The sequence below is a fragment of the Octopus bimaculoides genome, chromosome 8 (assembly GCF_046866305.1).
Source record: "Octopus bimaculoides isolate indiv1 chromosome 8, ASM4686630v1, whole genome shotgun sequence".
Lineage (NCBI taxonomy): Eukaryota > Metazoa > Mollusca > Cephalopoda > Octopoda > Octopodidae > Octopus > Octopus bimaculoides.
Window position 1 is genome coordinate 59415155 of NC_142935.1, and position 20458 is coordinate 59435612.

The window sequence follows — 20458 nt, forward strand, 5'->3', positions numbered from 1 at the left end:
TGCTATTCGCTTCTCACATATCTGTTTCTCCTCCTAGTTTCACTCTAAACATTTGTTTCTCTTATTCTCTCTCTTCGTGCTCCTCCCTTTCTCTCCCCATTCTCTTTCACTCGATGTTTATTCCGTTCTGATATTCCTTACTTCAGTTTTCATTAACTGTAAAAAACTTTACAAAGTCGATACTAGTTTCAAATTGGACACTATTTCGTGGAGACAAAACAAAACGAAGCAACATTATTTAACGGAACATGTGAAATCCTAAGGAACCCGGAGATGTTCAGTGATGTCAGAAATTAGACCGCAAGAAAATGAGAAAAAGTTCCGGATGATTGTGATAAAGTCTAAACTTAATTGCAGTGAGGATATAAGAATTGAATATTTCCGGCAATTATTTGCATAAAATACAAGATAACGTACTCTAACACCTACATAATTACACACACACACACACACACACACACACACACACACACACACACACAAACACACACAAACACTCACACACATCTATTTCCTAAACACCGTACATACATGTACGGAGACATACAAACATATTACACACACGCATAAAAATACATGTGTAACGGTAATATAAAGATAATAGGAAATCAAATTAAAAGGAAAAAAAGAGAAAAACAAAAAGAAAGAGAGCAGTCGGTTACCACAATCACACATTGACACACAGAAGAATATCCATAACAAAACCACGTAAATATATTTTCATTACAGAACATAAATATCTAACAAAATATTTCATCTTACATCCAAAACAAATGATCACGCACGGTCTTGTATCAGATAGCTAACATAAAAAAGAACAACCAACACAACTATAAGAATTTAGTTAGAAACTTGAATTAATACAGCCATCGCATTCTCTCTCTCTCTCACTTTCACTCTCTCTCATTCATTCTCTCTCTCTCTCCCTCTTATTTTTTCTCTCGACCTTTCTCTCCCACTCTCACGTACTTATCCCATCCTATTTCCTTTCTTCCTCTCGCTTTCTCTTTGGCAACTTACTATCTTTCTGCTTCTGTATATTCTCTAAGCTTTTTATCTTTTCTTTTTTCCCTCCTCATTGTTCCATTCCTTCGCACGGTGTCTGTCATTCATCTTCTCTGCAAGCTTCAACAACAGCAGCTGTTCGTACAGTCAGTTACTTAAAGCGAGAAGTCAACGTTTCTGCCATTCACACACGCGCACATACACAGTATTTATTGGAACACCAACAAGCACATGTGTAAACAAACCTTCGTTTCATTTGCTTTTTACCGGAAGAAATTGTCTTTATTCACTTATAATTATTCAATATATGGTAAACACCTTCTCTTTACATGTGCTGAAGCTCCGACAAAATTAATATAGAGTTTACATTAGTTTTTATTTTATTTATATTCTAAAATCTAATTTCATATTTTAGTGTCATACATCATATCTAATAATTCATTTCTAATTACTACCTAATATAATTCGGCGTGTTTATTTTAAACCGACGTTAACACTTGTTTGCGACAGCAGGATGTATTTTAGCTGTCATTTCTGATTTCAAAAAGTTTTGCGGTTTATTTTCGACAAAACCAACAGGTCTGTCCTTCCCCACTCTTCCTCACACACACACACTCTCTCTCTCTCTCTCTCTAGCTCCCACTCTTCCTTGCTGTGTCTCTCTTTCTCCCTTTCTATATCTCTCAATCTCTCTCTACCTCTCTCCCGTCTCTATATATATATATTTATTTTTATATATATACATACACTCACACATATACATGCATATATGCGTGCACGTACACGCACCACGTACGCGTACACACAGAATACATCGGCAACGAGAGATCAAAAGAGCACTCAATACACAAGCCAGTGCTTATTTATATTGAAAAAGCTCATGTTTCACTCCATTGCTGCTCATAACGTTCGCCACATGCGGGAACGTTTAGCCGATGAAGCGGTTCGTTTATTGATGCTGGATAAATGCAATGATAGAGAATAAGGAAGCAAAGGTAGAAAACAGAAAACGATTACAAACTTTCCAGTTATTCCAATGTTCTGATTGAAATCGAACTAAATTATTAAGTTGTTACGCACGCACACACATACACAGAATCACAGACAAACAACCGCATTACACACACGAAGTAAAACATATATAAGCAAGACATATTTCTTATAGAAAATTGTTCATATAGTTAACAATAACGTGACGATCAAAGATAAACCTTACAATGTAGCTTTTAATATAATGATTAAAAATTTTTTTTTAGTTAATTAGCTTAGAAGTACATGAATAAGTATTCAGTTGGTAAAATATTTCTATCGTACAGCGTAAAATATCGCAGGATAATTCCTATCTACGTATCACTATATCTATCTATCAGTTTCATTGTCTGTCTATGTATCGATTGATCGATCTAGAACCTACAAACAAACAAAGGCACATATAATACACACACATACACACACACACACACACACTGACCTATACACATACATGTGTGTGTGGGTTTGTGTGTGTGTGCCTTGATGAGGCGAATCTTACGCAAAAAAAGAATGCATCAGTCAGCCTATACATAAAAAGGCTTATGATAAAATTACGTATACATTAAGGCGCACATTATACTGAGACCACATAAATACGTATGCAGAAAATACAAACTCTCACACAATCTTATATGCGTAAACGCATTCACACATAAAGTAAGCTAAGAGAGAAAAATTATATACTTCATGATATTTATCTGACAGATACATTTTTGTATCGACATTCGAACATAGATGCAAAGTGTTACAAACAAATGAGGTTAAAAACACAACAAACATATGTTTTAAAAATTATCATTTATAGATTATCGATCTTTGTTAAAACATTCAAAATAACAATAAAAGTTTGAAAATATTATATATATAAATATATATATATATATATATATATATATATATATATATATATATATATATATATATATATATATATATATATCATAAACACACACGCACATTATATGTAGATAGACAGACAGACAGACAGACAGACAGACAGACAGACAGACAGACAGACAGACAGACATATATATATATTGATAGAGAAAGAGAGAGATACAAAGATCAGAACCATTTTAATAGAAGAGTATTGGTGCACCGCACGCATCTCACACACGTTCACACACAACACACATGCACTCAAATACTCAAACACACATAAGCACACCCGCATACACACAAGCATATATTTCAACGTAAGTCTAAATAAAATTGCAAGAGAAATAGTGTAGTGTGCTTCCAACACACACACACACACACACACACACAAACGCAGGCTCACCAACAGACACTCGTAGAGTCACCCACAAACACTCAAACACACACACAGGCACACGCATATGTATGTATGTGTGTCAGATACAAATAGTTATACATTCATAAACACATCGTTCAAACAATCCATACACATCTTTTCATATAAACTAAATCTTATCAACAAACTGCTGTGTTTATAATTTTGTGTTCTTTTGGTACCTTGTGGTTTAGAAATACCAACTTCCCAAGATTAAAAGGTAAGTGAAATTTATAATGTATATACATAACTTTTTGAAGTTCGTTGATATTTTGGAGTTGAGTGTGTGTGTGTATAAAATATTAAAAATAATGCTTGTTTCATTTTTGAAATTGAAATTGAAAGGAAAGAAAAATATAATCATGTAGATGAAATCCGAAATACTTCTTCAAACTGAAGAGAATAAAATATTGGTGACGCAGGATAGTGTGTTCAACTCGAAAACATTAATCAATAAAAGAAAATATTTATCTTAAAACTCCAGAAATTGTTTATTTAAGTCCAATATTGATTCATTGTATGTACATATGTGTGTGTGTGTGTGTGTGTGTGTGTGTGTGTGTGTGATATGTTTGTGTTTGTGTGTATCGGTGTGTGAAAGAAAAAAACTTATATACAATTTCTAGCTTCCTCTATTCGTTTCCTCTTAACTTTCCTTAAAATGAATATTTGAAAATTTACAACGGTTTATGGGGATACAGGTTTGTGTATTGAGCGGGGAGACAGAAGTTTCTGTTCATTCATACATTCACCGGCGTCTTTCTTACCTTCGATTTTGTAAAACTTTAATATTAGTTAAATTACTTTTAGATTCATATGTACGACATCTTAGCATAGGGTAAGGCATACTCTTGTAAACGTGTTACTGTTAGAAATTTATGTGTGTGTGTGTGTGTGTGCGTGTGTGTGTGTGTGTGTGTGTGTATGTGTGCGTGTGTGTGTGTGTCGTGTGTGTGTGTGTATGTGTGTGTGTGTGTGTCGTGTGTGTGTGTTGTGTGTACTATTTATGAAAAGTTATACGAAACAAAGTTGGTAATGTAGATAAATCACTTGAAAAATCTATAAAATAGTAAATAACACATTTAATCTCGTATAGTTAGTGTGCCAAATGTCCGAATGTTAATGAATCTTAACTCTGGAAAGCAAATCACTGCTTAATTTCATGAACAGTTATTATTTTCCCAAAAGTTATGATGGAGTAAATTCCGATGTACAGAGGAACCCAAACTTAAGCTTTGCCAAACAAAAGCACATTCATGTGAACACGTTTATAGAAAAGTTTTGTTTTTAATATATGACCAACATTATATTTTGTAGATCACCATCATCAGCATCATCTTCTCATTGTTATTATAATCATTATTATTATGATTATTACGATTATTATTATTATTATTATTATTATTATTATTATTATTATTATTATTTAAAGTAGTGAACTAGCGAAATCTTTAGCAAGCCAGGCAAAATGTTTAGCGGCATTTCGTCAATCCTTACGTTCTGATTTCAAGTTCCGCGAAGTCGACTTTGCGTTTCCTCCATTCGAGGTCGGTGGAATGAAATAAGAACGAGTAACGCACGCAACCGATGTAATCCACATATTTATTACAGAAAGAGGATAATCATTATCGTCGTCAACATCATCATCATAATCATCATTGTTATTATTATCATTAAGGTGGGGAGCTAGCAGAATGGTTAGCGCGCTAGGCGAAATACTTACGGTATTTCGTCTGTCGTTACGTTCTGAGTTCAAATTTCGTCAAGGTTGAATTGGCTTTCATCGTTTCGGGGTCGATAAATTAAGTTTTATACTGGGGTTGATATTATTGACTATTCCCCACCACAAAAAAATTTAGGCCTTGAAAGGATTTTTATATTATTATTATTATTATTATTAATATTATTATTATTATTATTATTATTATTATTAATATTATTATTATTATTATTATTATTATTAATATTATTATTATTATTATTATTATTATTATTATTATTATTATTATTTGGAAAAAATACCTGCTCCTGGAGCTTCAGGGAAATCTCGGACAGTGGGATTCTTCGATTATCCTTAGAGGCATTCCTGCATTCCTGTATCAGGAGGGTCACATCTCTGTCATATATATATATATATAAATGTGTGTGTATGTGTGTGTGTGTGTGTGTGTATGTGTGTGTGTGTACGCGAACAAATATAAGCATATACATATAGACACCGACATACTCACTTAATCATGCACGCACCTGCTGACATATTGTCTAATGAGAAGAACGGTACTTTCGTCGTGGGAATTAATTTCCTAATAATTAATATATCTGATATATTAGATCATCAGCTAGCCGAAACTGATTATTCATCATTACTCTTAGATTCAGTGATAATGTAAACAATATACTAGTCATACGGTCGGAGTTCTTCGAATTTAGAAGACTGCTTATATTTTTGAAATGCTACATCTACTCATTATTTTGTCATAAACAATACGTAATTTTTATATCCATATTTATTTAATTATTGATGGTTCTGTACTATTATTAGTAGTAATTGTAAGCACAGTATAAATGTGTGTAATAATGCCTTGGATCAGGAAATCGAACACATGTACACCGAGAGTATAAGGCGGTGACGCGAAAATAATGATCGAATTTTCGCCCTGATAACTTGGAATGCTAAATATTTATCTATCTACTTATAATATTGTATTTGGCGAACAACAGCATTCACTAAATGATGCAATTTTAAATGAGTAGATAGTTGGATTCACTATATTTCCGTTTATAGAGCATGCTTTTCGTTTTGTTAACAGTCGCGCACACACACACACACAAACACTTACATAAACTCACACACGTTGACATCGTACGAGTTTCGTAACGGACGGATTATAATTTGTGTGTTTTCACATGAATCTTTGTATTTATACATGCATGCATGCATGCATGTATGTATGTATGTGTATTTGTATGCACATATAACTATGTAAATATAAGTGTGGGCGTCCGTGCGCGTGTGTAATGAATAGTGTTGGCATTTTTTCCCCCTAAAATAAATTCAAATTGTAACTCTATACTCTGTATTTACTACTGAATTGCGTAATAAATTGAATTTATAAAACAAATGCGCGGCAGGAAAGGTAAGTCTGTCCGACCGCCAATGCATCCATACATACAGTATTACGTACACATAAATACACACACACACACACACACACACGTGTACATATAGCCGTAATACATACTTATATGCCTGCAGTCACACTAATACTCAGCCATCCACTCCCACACACTTATACACACACATACGCATACACATATACGTATATGCATGCATATAAATACATACACCCACACATATATCTACACAAGCACAACAAAGTTTACTACGAAAGTTTGTATATCACTGCGTAGTAGTAGTAGTAGTAGTAGTAGTAGTAGTAGTAGTAGTAGTAGTAGTAGTAGTAGTAGTACCTTCTGCACCTACATTTTTAAATTTTATTTCTGAAATCTATCTCCCCTCAAGTCAGACATTTAGTTTTATCTCTCTTGAGCCAATTCTAAGCACCATTCATATAACGGCTTTCATTGAACGACGTACGTAGCCCTGCATTAAATTTTTGAATGCGTTTTATAATTGATGGTTTTCTTTTCGTTCGTATAGCTTATTTCTGGGTTTGTCCGTATGAGAGATGCAGTACGGACAAAATACTTCCAAACAGTGACAATGACGTCTTTCTTCCAATATCTAAGAATACCTCGTCCATTATGACATTCATTGTTTTTACGACTTTACTCTGCGCAGTGAAGAAGACGTCGTTGTTATTTCGATGAAATTGTGTGACCATTAAATTGTTATCTTGTTGGTTCATTTTGGCTGTTGTCATTGTCCGTTGTGTTAGTGATTTATGGTGATATATAAAGCAGTGTATTTCAGAAATTTGTTGTATCAGGAAGAAGGGACAAAGCTCATGTATTTTCTAAGATCTTCAATGCTGGTGAAAATGATACGTTTAATATTGCTTGCAATATGAAATTTACAAACGGGATAAGATTTCAAGCGGTTGATATAGTGTAGGGTTGAAGGAATGTGTTTATTATCTAGTACACCTAAGAAGGTTAGAAACACCAAGTGTCACTTAAGGTGGGGAGGTGAGTCATTCGCAGGAAACTTTACGGTCAAGGCACGAGACTAGCTAATTTAGAAATGAGGAACCGATATGTTACAATAGTAATAGAAATGATTGTACATCGAAGGTCCAGATACTAGAGCATATCTGATAATGAAATAATAGCAATCGCCCAGGTGGCCTTTATATGCATTTAAAACAGTATGTCAGTATTCAGAGTACAACAACGCCTGAGATGTGCGTGAAATGCACCATTGTTTACCGTAGTTGAGCTTTGTATAATATCAGTCGCTTTTGGAACTAACATATTTTCTGGGTCTCAAGAGAGAGAGAGAGAGAGAGAGAGGGAGATTGAGAGAGAGAGAGAGAGGGGGGAGAGAGAGAGGGAGATTGAGAGAGAAAGAGAGGGAGAGAGAGAGAGAGAAAGAGAGAAAGAGAGAAAGAGAGAGAGAGAGAAAGAGAGAGAGAGTGAGAGAGGAAAATCGTAGGGAATATTTGTGCCTAATATTTGGAGGAAGTGCGAGGTCTATACCAGATTATCACTCATATTTAGAAGGTCTGTGATACCGTTGTTTTCCTTCATTTGAGTAATGCTTGAAATATTTTTTCTCTTGTTAAAACAGTCAAGTTTGTCACGGTATTGCTGTATCAATGGCTCCGTTTTCAGACTCAATGCATGTTCGATGTGTAGTGTTTAGATTGGATATAAATAAAGCACACAAAATAGATGTTCGGGGCGGATGAAGTGCCGTTTCATATAAGTAGAATTAAGCATTGCTTGTGATTTATGGAAAAAACAGAACCAGCGTTGGAGGAACATCGCTATAAAAAGTGGGACAGAAATATCACCCTTAGCATGTGACGCAAGAATACGATATCATGGGAAATTAACGGTCCAAGTGATAAAAGATAAGTGGTGCCTTTAGTGGCCGTACTTAAAATTGAAATTTGCACGTTAAACTCATTCGAAACTTTTGTTGATATCTAGAAGGTCTCCAAAGAATAATGATGGGTGATATGAGAGTGTAGGTAGATGCTCTGTGGATTTTGCTTTACGGAAACGAAATTGGTTATAACTGAGAAGAGAGTTAGATTGAACGAGCACATGATGTTAATGGCTATTCGCATTAGGTTGGAGGTGTTAAAATTAAAATCAGTGTCTGAGTAGTAGAGTGTGAAATTAAATAATTTGTTGAACATGATGGCAGTTTCTGCGGTACAGGTTTATTTCTGCTTTAGTTGAGCCACTGTGAAAGCTACCAACATTATTTGATTTAAGCAATTGAAAGCATTTCCGCATTTCGTATCTGGTCGGCGAGCCTATTGGGGCAGAACCATTAAGAAGGGATTAGCCAAACTTATGTACTTGCGACTAAGAGAAAAGCTGGCAGTATTCTTTTTCAATATGGAACTGCTTATAGATCCATTGAAGTTGAAAAGAGAAAGAAAATGGAACATTGAAAATTTCATGGAATGGCTTTGGAAGTTCTCAGAAGGAACCAATGCAGCTTTTGTGGTTGTAGATATAATGTAAGAGATGGCGGTGTTATATAAATTTGATGATGAAATCCATCATCAAAGAAGGCCAAGATGAAATTTGATCAAAGACAAAAACACAACGGATGAAATATTGCAAGGCATCCACATGAAATTTCTGAAAGTTCTGCCACTCTGTCGCCCAAACTACTTTCTATTCAAGAAGCAGGTGGACAGATATTTTTAACCTCGTTTATATATAAATTTTGAGTGGGCAGATTCGAAAAACTACTAAGCCACAAGCTCTAACCATGTCTACATTTCGTGTCTTGTCTTATTGTTTGGTAGACTTCATTCTGTACATTAGATAGATTTCACAGTCTTTTATGCGTATTTAACTCAGGTCTATGGTTTGAGCAAAATTAAATGCCTTTTGGCAATTTTGAAGAATGACCATATATATTATATGTTCATCCATAAAAATACAGAACAAATTATAAGATAAATGGTGGGGTGATAAAATATGGAGGTTTGAATGATTTTACTACTAAAATAGGTAAACTACCTATATGATCCGTGTTCCTTTATAAGTAATTTTGTGTACAATTCATACAACATGGTTTTGAGTACATATGTAAAAACTATGAGAATATTAACTTTCTGAGTGTGTCACTGTTTATGTATCAGGAGCGTAGAGAGGGTGTGAGCTTTCTATTATTATCAATTTAGAATCTAAAGTATAGCATCAGTTCGCTCAATTTCTGAAAGAGAAGCATTCGTAGTTATCACCACTAGGGAGTCAACGAAATATGAAACAAGCCGAGTACTTCATCTTTATATTTCTTCTCCTTCGTATCCCCATCATCATCATCTCCAGCAACAATACTAAGCAGCCTCATTATAAAGGATTATTATCAATTTACATTAAGAGGCTCTATTAAAATTATCTTCTACACCTTCGTCCATATCATAATCAACATAATCGTCATCATCCTATTCTTCCACTTCATCACTTCCAAACATAAGAAACGTCTATTTTCAACATTCAATCCCATTCATTATCGTAATCCTCATTCTCGTTATCATCACCAATAGTTTCAAGATTATTAATATCTCGACAGATGTTTTGTTCTTTTTCTTTGTGATAATAGCTGCCGATTTCCTTTCTCATCATTATCATTATCATCATCATCATCATCATTATTATTATTATTATTATTATTATTATTATTATTATTATTATTATTGAGAGAGAGAGCAATTCATGTCATCAAAGTGAAACTGGGGTACGTATATACGAAACACAGTATACCCGCCATGACAATCCGTCTTTTAAGTGTACATTAGAGACATGCATCACAACCATATTTGTGCTAGATCATATCAAGATAAAAAGCGCATGACCTGGCAGGTGGGGCCCAGTTAGACCTGTCTTCAGGGTGAGTAGCTGATCCTCAAAAAATGTCTGTGACGGAGAGTTGTTAAAGGTTGAAGAACAAAACACACATGTTTCCAGAGATGAATTATACAAATCCGAAAGAATTCCTTTGAATACATGACTATGATGCTCTCCCACTACTATTGCTTGTCATCAGAGAAGCACATATTGTCAGCCACTAAGGGACATGCTCAGCTGCTTTACGACAAGCAACTGACAAGCAGATCTGTGGTATTCGGCACATTATTCGTTGTAGACCATCGTTTTACACCAAGATATAAACCTGTACATAATAACACATCCAGTCAGTTAAGATCAGAGCCAGTGCCTGGTATTGCATTGGGGCATTATATTATTATTATTATTATTATTATTATTATTATTATTATTATTATTATTATTATTATTATTATTATTATTATTATTATTATTATTATTAGGCGGTGAGCTGGGAGAATCGTTAGGGCGCCTGGCAAATTGTTTAGTAGCATTTCGTCTGTCTTTGCTTTCTTAGTTCGAATTAAGCCAATGTCGACATTGCTTTTCATCCTTCGGGGTCGATAAAATAAGTAGCAGGGGAACACTAGCGTCGATGTAATTGACTCATCCCCACCTCCCACGAGCTGGCAAAAATTTGAAATAATTATACTGATAATTACTATTAGGCGGTGAGCTGCCAGAATCGTTAGGGTGGTATTTCGTCTGTCTTTGCTTTCTGAGTTCAAATTCAACCGAGTTCCACTTTGCCTTTCATCCTTTCGGGGCTTGTAAAATAAGTACCAGTTGAGTACTGGTGAGTGAACTTATCAATATACGGATCTTTTTTAAAACGGGGGCCACATTTTTCATTAATGTTTTACGTAGTGTTTTTGGTACCGAAAGACTTTCAAACTTCGTATACTTATCTATTTTGTGTTATAGAACAGAAAAATATTTTTGTATTCGAATTTATTTCATGTAAAAAATTGTCTTATTTCGATAATTTCAACCAATCACTGACAAGTATACAGTTGTTTACATTTACTCCTTTGGCTGATTAAGCCATAGCTTCGTTTTATTTGCTTTTTTTCATTTTAAATTTGCTTTTTTCATTTTCTTTTTTTTTTCTTCATTTTATTTGCTTTTTTTCTTTTTGAATTTGCTGTTTTACCCTAACCCTAACCCTAACCGATAGAATTGTTTCAGAATCGTTTGTTTATGTAGTCGGCACTTAATGTATATCGGCTGAATGGACGTCAGTGATTGGTTGAAATTACAGAAATACGACAACTTTAATATGGAATAACTTAGGGATTTCTTTTTTTTTTAAAGAAGAGAAAAGATGTTTTATATGACACATTCTACCAGTGTTCCAAGTTTCAAAGTGTTTCGTTAATGAAAAATGTGGCCCCTGTTTTAAAAAAGATCCCAATATACCCCTCCCCTCCCGCCAAAATTTTAAGCCTTTTGCGTAGAGTAGAAAAGAATTGTTATCATGATTTTCTGAAATAATATTATTCACTAGCGTTTCTTCCGCCTATTTACTTCGAATTTAAATTCCATTGAGGTCGACTTTGTCTTTCCTCACTTCGGGTTGATAAACTAAGAACCAGATCAACATCAGGAGAGATGTAATCGGCAATACCTCTCCTGCTAACGTAGCAAAATTAGAAGCAGTGTTATTATTTGTAGAGGAATGGTGTCGACGCCACATCCGTATACGATGCAAACCGAGCCTGGAGTAACAAACAATACTTATATTGATTTCCATTTGTTGTGGAAGGTAACCTATTTCGAGTAAGGAGTTAGTCCGTACATCGACCTCAGTAATCAACTGGTACCTTTTATCGACCCCGAATCATGACAATTTCGAATGGTAAAGATGACCTCGGAAGCATTTGAACTCAGAACATTCATACGAACGAAATGCTGCCAAGCATTTCGAAAGTAGAGCGTAGAGAACCGAAAAATGAAAACAACACATTTTATTAGATGCAATAGCGATTCCTCTAATTCGCCACCTTTATATAATAGTTTCATTTTTATAGCATTAAAGTTTCTCTGATTTTAATTTCAAGCTTGAAGACGAAATATATCATGCACACACGCACACGCACGCATAATACGCATCAAAGATTTATCGATGTAATATTTGAATTTGTTTCGGGGATATCGTGTACCTTCTACTTCTGCAGTCATTAGACTGCGGTTATGATGGGTACTACGCTGAAGAGTTGAAGACTTGTAGTGGAACGAATCGGCGCTGGTACTTATCTATTTTAAGGCTGGGTACTTATTCTATCCGCCTTTTTGCCGAACCACTACTTATGGAAAAGTAAACGAACCTACGCCGGACGTCAATTGGTGGTGCATGACAAGCAAACACACGCCATCTCCTCCTCTCTCTCTCTCTCACACACACATACATATATATATATACATATATGTGGGTCTTCTTTCTGTTTCCGCTAACCAATTCCAAGAAGTCACGCAATGGGACTGAACCTGGAACTATGCTGTCTGAAAGCAACATTCTTACCATATAGCCCCGCCTTTGCATAGATATCTAGAACCAAAACTTCTGAGATGGTCTGGAGATCAAAGCGATCGATTTGAAGTATCTTCGAAAATACTGTAATCTGCAATCTGCAGATGGTTTGCAATACAAGTGGTCGGCATAATTATTTAGATCAGCCCTGTGACTTAAGGAGCAATTTAATTTAATGGCCCCGGAAAAGAAAAGACAATGTTGACCTAGTTTAAAATCAGAAACATAAAGTGTCTTCACTAAAAATCATAGAGTATTTGGTCCGTTACTTTTTCGAATCTATCGATTTTAAATATTGATTTCTTACATAGATACACGGCCTCAAATAATTTTGGAAAGGAACATTGAATAACATCGATTTCAGCGCTTCGTTCGTGTATTATTTTATTGATTTCGAAATGATGAAAAGCTATTTTGACCGTTATCGCATTTGAACTCTGAAGTGTAAAAGGCGGCAAATAAATTCCCCAAAATATATTTTTCGTCCTTATAATTTCTACGAACCAATCATTCTCGTCAGTGTAAATATTAAACTTTTATTTAGCCTTAATTATAACCTCAATAGTCCCAATCTGAATAACTATTTCGGTATAAACGTTGTTCTTATTGATGTTTAAATCTGAATAAATCTTGAATCAGGTCTCTTTGTACATCTTACCCTTTCTGAGTGATAACTGACTGTTTATTGTTGTATCCCACCACACACAAAAAAGCATAAATGCTCCTACATTAGCTTGTATATCGCGTCCATCGTGTATAGTAGTAGAAGTAGTAGTATAGACGAATGTATGCCTTGTTTTAACACAATAGGGTGCGATATGATGGACACTTGACAGGCATTTCTAACACTTTTTCTTATAGACAGCTAAGATTAAGGAATGAGGAATGCTACTTCACCTTACCTCTTTATGCACTATTCAATATTATTCCGCAATGAACATGCTACCTAGACAGCCATTCATATGAAAGTTATTCAACAGTAACTTTGAAGTGGGAAGCTTTACGAGGTCGTATGCGTATGTAGATATAGGAAGCAAATCATTTTACATTCAAAGCCTCACTAATTAAACTTTATACTCTTCAACAAAGTAAATATTAATTAATCTTGTCCTACACATAGTATGAACGGGGAAAAGGCTGTATGATTTAGACTTTATGTCATGCAGCATTTTACTCTAGACAAAAAAAAAGAGAGAGAAAGAGAAAGAGAGAGAGAGAGAGAGAGAGAGAGAGAGTGTGTGTGAGAGAGAGAGAGTGAGAGAGAGAGAGTGAGAGTGTGTGTGAGTGAGAGAGAGAAAGAGAGAGAGAGAGAGTTCTTGAATCATGCTCCATTTCGATCAGTTTTGTCATGTTCCGAAACAGGATCGATAACAACAGTAGCAGCAACATAAACGAAAACAACTACATACTCAGAATATTTACAAAAATATTTACGAATATCCAGTATGCAACAAAGGCAACTGAATTTAATGTTACAGAACCGACAATACACTTACTTGCTACACACATACGCACACACACACACACACACACACACACACACAATACGAAACCATTTAGTGAAATGTTCGAGATATAAACCCTTTTACCTTACATTGGTGGATATTATTGCTAATAATGAATGTAAGGTGGTGATGTGGCAGAATCGTTAGCTCACGTGGCGTAGCATACTTCTTGCAGTATTTCGTCCGTTTTAACCTTCTGAATTCAAATTCCGCCGAGTCTGACTTCGCTTTTCATTTTTTCGGGGTGACAAAATGAGTAACATATGAACACTGAGGTCAATGTAATCTTCACCTCTTCTCCGAAGTTTCTGGAATTTTGCCAACACTTGAAGCCAATAATTAAAGTCAGAGAACGAATCTAAAGTATTGCTTTGAATAAAATAAAATGTTTTTCTTAAGTTTATTATAATTTTTGGTATTAAGGCGGTGAACCAGCAGAATCGCTAGGAAAACGAACGAATTACTTTGCAGCATTTTGTATGCATTTACGTTCTCAGATCAAATTCTTCCGAAATCGGCTTTGAAATTTACCCGTTCGGGGTCGATCAAATATGTACCAGCTGAGTACAGGGGTCGATATCGTCCACTTTCCCCTCCTCAAAATTTCAGACTTTCTGCCTATAGTAGAAAGGATTATTATTTTCGGTATCGTTACTATTAAATTTTGTAAGTATTTTGGTTATTAGTAAAGAAGGCTAGCCCATCAAATAAAATGCTTATGGCAATTTCATCTGTCGCATTTCGTTCTGAATTCAAATACTGACGAGGTCGACTAACTAAGTCTATAATATAATATCCGTTGTGTAACCAGGGTGGTTGTAATCTATTCTTCTTCCCTAAAAATTTCTACTGGACGTGTACCAAAATTTAAAGTTAATGGGGATGCTTGTGCGTAGTTGCTTCATTTTCTGAATCTATAAAGTGAACTTGCACAAAATGTTCAGATTCATTCAGTTACAGTTCTCAACGCCCAAATGTATCAACTGCATTTTACTTCCTTTCATTATATATATAAGAAAATATTCCAATTAAATAGTTGGGCGATTCCACCCAATAGATTTAATGGCCAGCGATCTATAATGAACGCCGATGTTGGATATTATCGTTCATCAGAATTTCGTTCATCTGTAGGTTCCGTTACGTTCTAAATTCAAATTCCGCCGAAGTGGACTTTACGTTTCATCCTTTAGGTTTCGATTAAATAAGTACCAGTTACGCACAAGGGTCGATGTAATCGACTTAATCCCTTTTTCTGTCCTTGTTTATCCCCTCTATATTTAAACTCCATGTGGACAATACAGAAATAAATATAACAGTACTCAAATGTCGAAGCTTAGCTGTTAATGTATTTTGTTCATTGCAATGTAATTGTGAGTTCGACTTCTATCCTGGGTGTTGCAGGATGTAGTAGTAATACAGATGAATGTTACGTGATGGAGCAGTGGTATAGACATTCTATTTTTCGTTCCCCTCGTCTACACATGAAAATAATTACCAACCGAGTGTTGGTACAGTAGCTGTCCTTCTCTCCCTCTATCTATTTCGTTTACTCCTTCCTTTCTTTCTCCCCGCCCACTTTCTCCTCTGTTTCTATCGCTCTCTCCTCTTCCTCTACCACTTCTCTACTCTCTCTATCTCTCTTTTTCCATTCTCTCTCTCTCTCTCTCTCCTCTCTCTCTCTCTATCTATGTGATTAGGTCCGACCTCCGGGTTCGTGTAATAAGTGCGTGATCATATGGTTCGCATACTGGACTGGGCGGACTGGGTGTTGTGTCTTTGAGCAAGGCTCTTCAGTTCAAGCTGATCCAGTCTACTCATCTATACATGAGTGCAAACCCGGAGCTCATGCATCTCTTTTTCCCCATCCAGCTGCAAAGGCACAATAGATAAATAAATAAATGACATTCTTACAATAATGTTCCATGTTTCCAAACCACATTTGCCAGCGGGAGACTACTGTGCGAATACTCTAATACTGATGTCAATTTTGTTTCCTGTGTGATCTCTCTCGGTGTATTCCCTTAAGTCATTTGTTAGATAAAAATAAAAATTGCACTCTGCTGTTTCTTCTATGTTTCATAGCAGTCTTCGTGACCGAGATACCTATTCTAGTTAGTGCTGCGCATTAATTTTACCATTCCTATCATTTAGGAAATTCATCCGGCATCAGCGTAACTAATCATAAACGTTCACTTATCGCATTGAAATTCCATGCCTAATTTATAAACTTTATTTTCGTGTTTGCCGTAATGTTGATATTGCTTTTATGCCGTGCTAGTGCTGTTGTTTATGTTGTTGTTACTTAATTATGAATCAAAATCAAAACCATATGCTGTACAAAGTGGTGCAGTCTTTTTTTCTTTTTCTATCTTTTTTTCTTTATTCATTTTCGTTTGAGCCAACATTTTCACGAAGAATTTTATTCAGCTACAATCTGCCACCAAGAGTCGAGGTATAGTGTGGGCCTCCTGGTAGAATAGTAGCAGCATCAGCCTGAAATCAAACTCTACTCTCTTAGAAAAAAGAATGAAATATTGGATATTATATACTATAGAGTATAATTTTATATAACCAAAATGGTTGTATTTCGTGCCACCTGGTTATACAGCACGAACGGGCACTATTGTCGTCATTCAGCTCGGATCTCATAGTTGATGTTAACTTCGACTCTGCGTACACACGTCTTGGAGATTGTGTGTAGAATATCTGGAGCAGGGGTTAACGTCTGGAATAAACAGAAACAAAACAAAACAAAACATAAATCAGTGTTGGTCCGACTTTCAAGTGTAGAGAAAATACTGCATGCATACCTTTCACTATGCGCAGTGAAGTTCTCATAGTCTATAAGAGCCGGGTATGCAATTTATCTAAACGGAACGATCAACTGTTCATGCCAACATGAGATAGGCCCACGGTAATAACATGTTTTAGCAACGCAATTCAAACAAGTATTACGTACATACGGCCACATTAAACAAATGTATGCCCAGGAACTTTTGACTGCTATTTCTAGCAATTTTAATACCTATGTGGAAGCTCGACCAATGGGTAGATCACAGTGCTACAGTTCCTCTTGTAAAGGGATGATGGTTTATTTGTGGAATTGATATATTATTTCCCTCTAGTTACGGAAAATTCTTGAAAGACCAGCATATACACTTCTGCTGAATGCGAAAGAATCGATTTTTGTGTGTAGTATATGGGCTGATATACAAAATTGGATAGGAAAATAGTTTCTGTAAACATATAGACATATCTCTACTTTTTTTCTCTGCAGTAATTCTAACAAAGCATCAACAAAGGAAATACTATAGGTTGCATTTCCCTAATATTCTTAATTTGCATTTGTATACTGAACAAAAAATATTTTATTTAAAAATGTTCTGATGACATTTGTCACTGTAATAGATTTGTGAGTGTATTTGGCTTACAAACATACGTGCGTGTATATATATATATATATATATATATATATACATACATATGTGTGTGCGCGTGAATTCTGTATATGTGTATGGGTATGTATGTGTATATATATATATATATATATATATATATATATATATATATATATATATATATATATATATATATGTAGTTGATACTCAAAAAGAAGAAACGAATGACAACATCGCGAGGACGTGGTCCATGTAAAGTATTAGCAGACTCTCAGAGAAGGAAATAAAGATGGTTTAACGCTTCGAGCAACGCTCTTCTTCAGGAACAGAACGCTGATGAAATCACGTTCAGCTCATATATACATATATGTGAGTCTGTGTATGTGTGTGTGTGTGTGTGTGTGTGTGTGTGTGTGTGTGTGTGTGTTTGTGTGTATAGCAAGATAGATGGACACATAGATACATAATGCACACATGCATACAAACAGCATCCTATGTTGTATAGGAATGATGAAACGTTAACAATATACTAAAGACGTGTGTATATTTATTTGTATGTATACACAGGGGTTGGACAAAATAATGGAAAGACCTAGCATCATAGCAACATAATTTAGAAATATCTACAAAACCCTCATAAGCTTGTTTATGTTTATGTTTTTTTGATTTATTATTAGTGTTGCTTAATATGTTTTGCAAACATTGCTGTTTCTTTTCAGATATCATCAGAAAAACGTAATTAAAATTCATTAATATGACAGACCTATCATACTTTCAGAGAGGTGAAATTGTCCTACATTTGTAAGACAGGCGCTAGCCGAAATGTATGGTGTATCAAGAAGTATTGTCACGAAAGTAATGACAACCTTTGAGAAAAACGGATAAACCTTCTTGTCGAAACAAAACTCTAGAAGAAAACTAATACTTTCGGATTGGGACCGTCGGACACTTATGCGAATTGTTAGACAGGATCACAAAAGTACAGCTACCAAAATTTCTGAAGAGCTTAATGACCACATCGAGAACCCAGTTTCCACAAAAACTGTTCACCGCTGTGTCTAGGACACTATATAATGAAATCTGTCGGAAGGATAAAAACTCACAATATAGTAGAACACATAGCCGCAATCATAAAACATACAGATCTGGACATCATACATACACACATACATACATACACACATACATACAGAAATATCCTGTTGCCCCGTGTTGATGTTGAGATGTTGAAATTCCAGTGAAGTTAACCTTGTATCTAGGTTAAAACCATTCTTTCTTTGTTGGCAAGAAATCTTTGAAATAAACTGGATAATGACATACATACATACACACATACATATCAATATACATACAGATATATAGTCAAACAGACATGCAGTTTGGCGATTAACGTGTTTAGCTCTTGTTAAGCAACGAGTAACACAATGATAACTTTCTTAACTAAAGTTTTAAGAGAGATGATATTGCACACCATGGAATTAAGCACTGTAGAACTATATTTCCCCTACAAACATACACGTGATTATTTAACTTCATGACAAACCTGAACAAGTAAACATGATGAACTATATTACAGCCGTTATCGTTCATGCCTTTTACTGTGACATAACGTAAATAAAACCAGATTATGCAAAGATAATCTAATCGTAAGACATTCTAGTTGCTGTAAACCACGAAGCGCAGGTAGAAAAATAAAGCACTGCAGTTTGAAGTATTGGTCTCCATTACTATTTTATAGCTAGCCGGTCTCCCTCATTATCTTCGAACATGAAAAACGGCCATCATAATCTTATCCTAGTTACTTCATATCATAGCTTTATGGTTAGAGCGATAATATTATAAAGAAAAAATTACAGAATTCCCAATTAATTGAAATAATGTTATGCACAATTCGAAAGGTCAGTAAATGATGTATTTCAAGTCAGATATTTATTATTTTCGTATGTGTATAAGAGTATATATCACAGAAAATTACTTCTCTGCGCCTTATTCTAACGATCATTTCGTTTTTAAGACGTGTCCTTTTATAATATATCTTAAAATCAGATTTTACTTGGAATTTCGGGTGTCAGGACTTGGATGTTTATGACGGAGATGTTCTACAACCTTCAAGCAGCGCAAAATATTCGAACGATAGTGTATATTTTATTTGCTTCTGTTATTTCCTCTCAGCCTGTTAGCTTTTACCGAACTACTTATTCTTTATAATGCATACAATAGAAAGGTACTTGCATAACAGTGATTTGAATGAAGACATGTTATTAACAGCGTGCCGCGGTGGAATGATGTTGGGAATAATGAAACGAGTTATAAGATCGCTTTCAGTAAAGATATTTGAGCGTTAGTTGAGAAAATAACAATTTATACATATATTTAGATAGTATAGAAATTCATAGAGCTGTCCGAAAATGTCACCGTGTGTGTAAGTACTTTCAAAATAATACATGAATCAATTTCGCAAGGAATATGGTGTCGATTTAGAGATCGTTCTGGTTACGCTTTTGTTAAATTCACTTTTATTTTGTGAATGTGGAATCTAGCCAAATAGCTTTTGCGTATGGAATAGATTTGGCAATTGGCCAGGTCAGATTTAGCAATCTCCTTCCATCAGGAACGGCTGGTTTATTTCCTTGAATTTCATGGCAGTTACGCAGTG

At 35.0% G+C, this 20458-nt stretch overlaps 1 protein-coding gene across 1 annotated transcript in view; it reads left to right on the forward strand.

Moving 5' to 3' along the window:
- Nucleotides 1-3110: 3110 nt before the first annotated feature.
- The window catches only part of LOC106870912 (orexin receptor type 2), a 355965-nt gene continuing 338617 nt past the window's right edge, over nucleotides 3111-20458 (forward strand). Inside the window, exon 1 of the mRNA XM_014917147.3 lies at nucleotides 3111-3551. The gene's annotated coding sequence lies outside the window, so the exon portion shown is untranslated. The remainder of the gene's footprint in view (nucleotides 3552-20458) is intronic.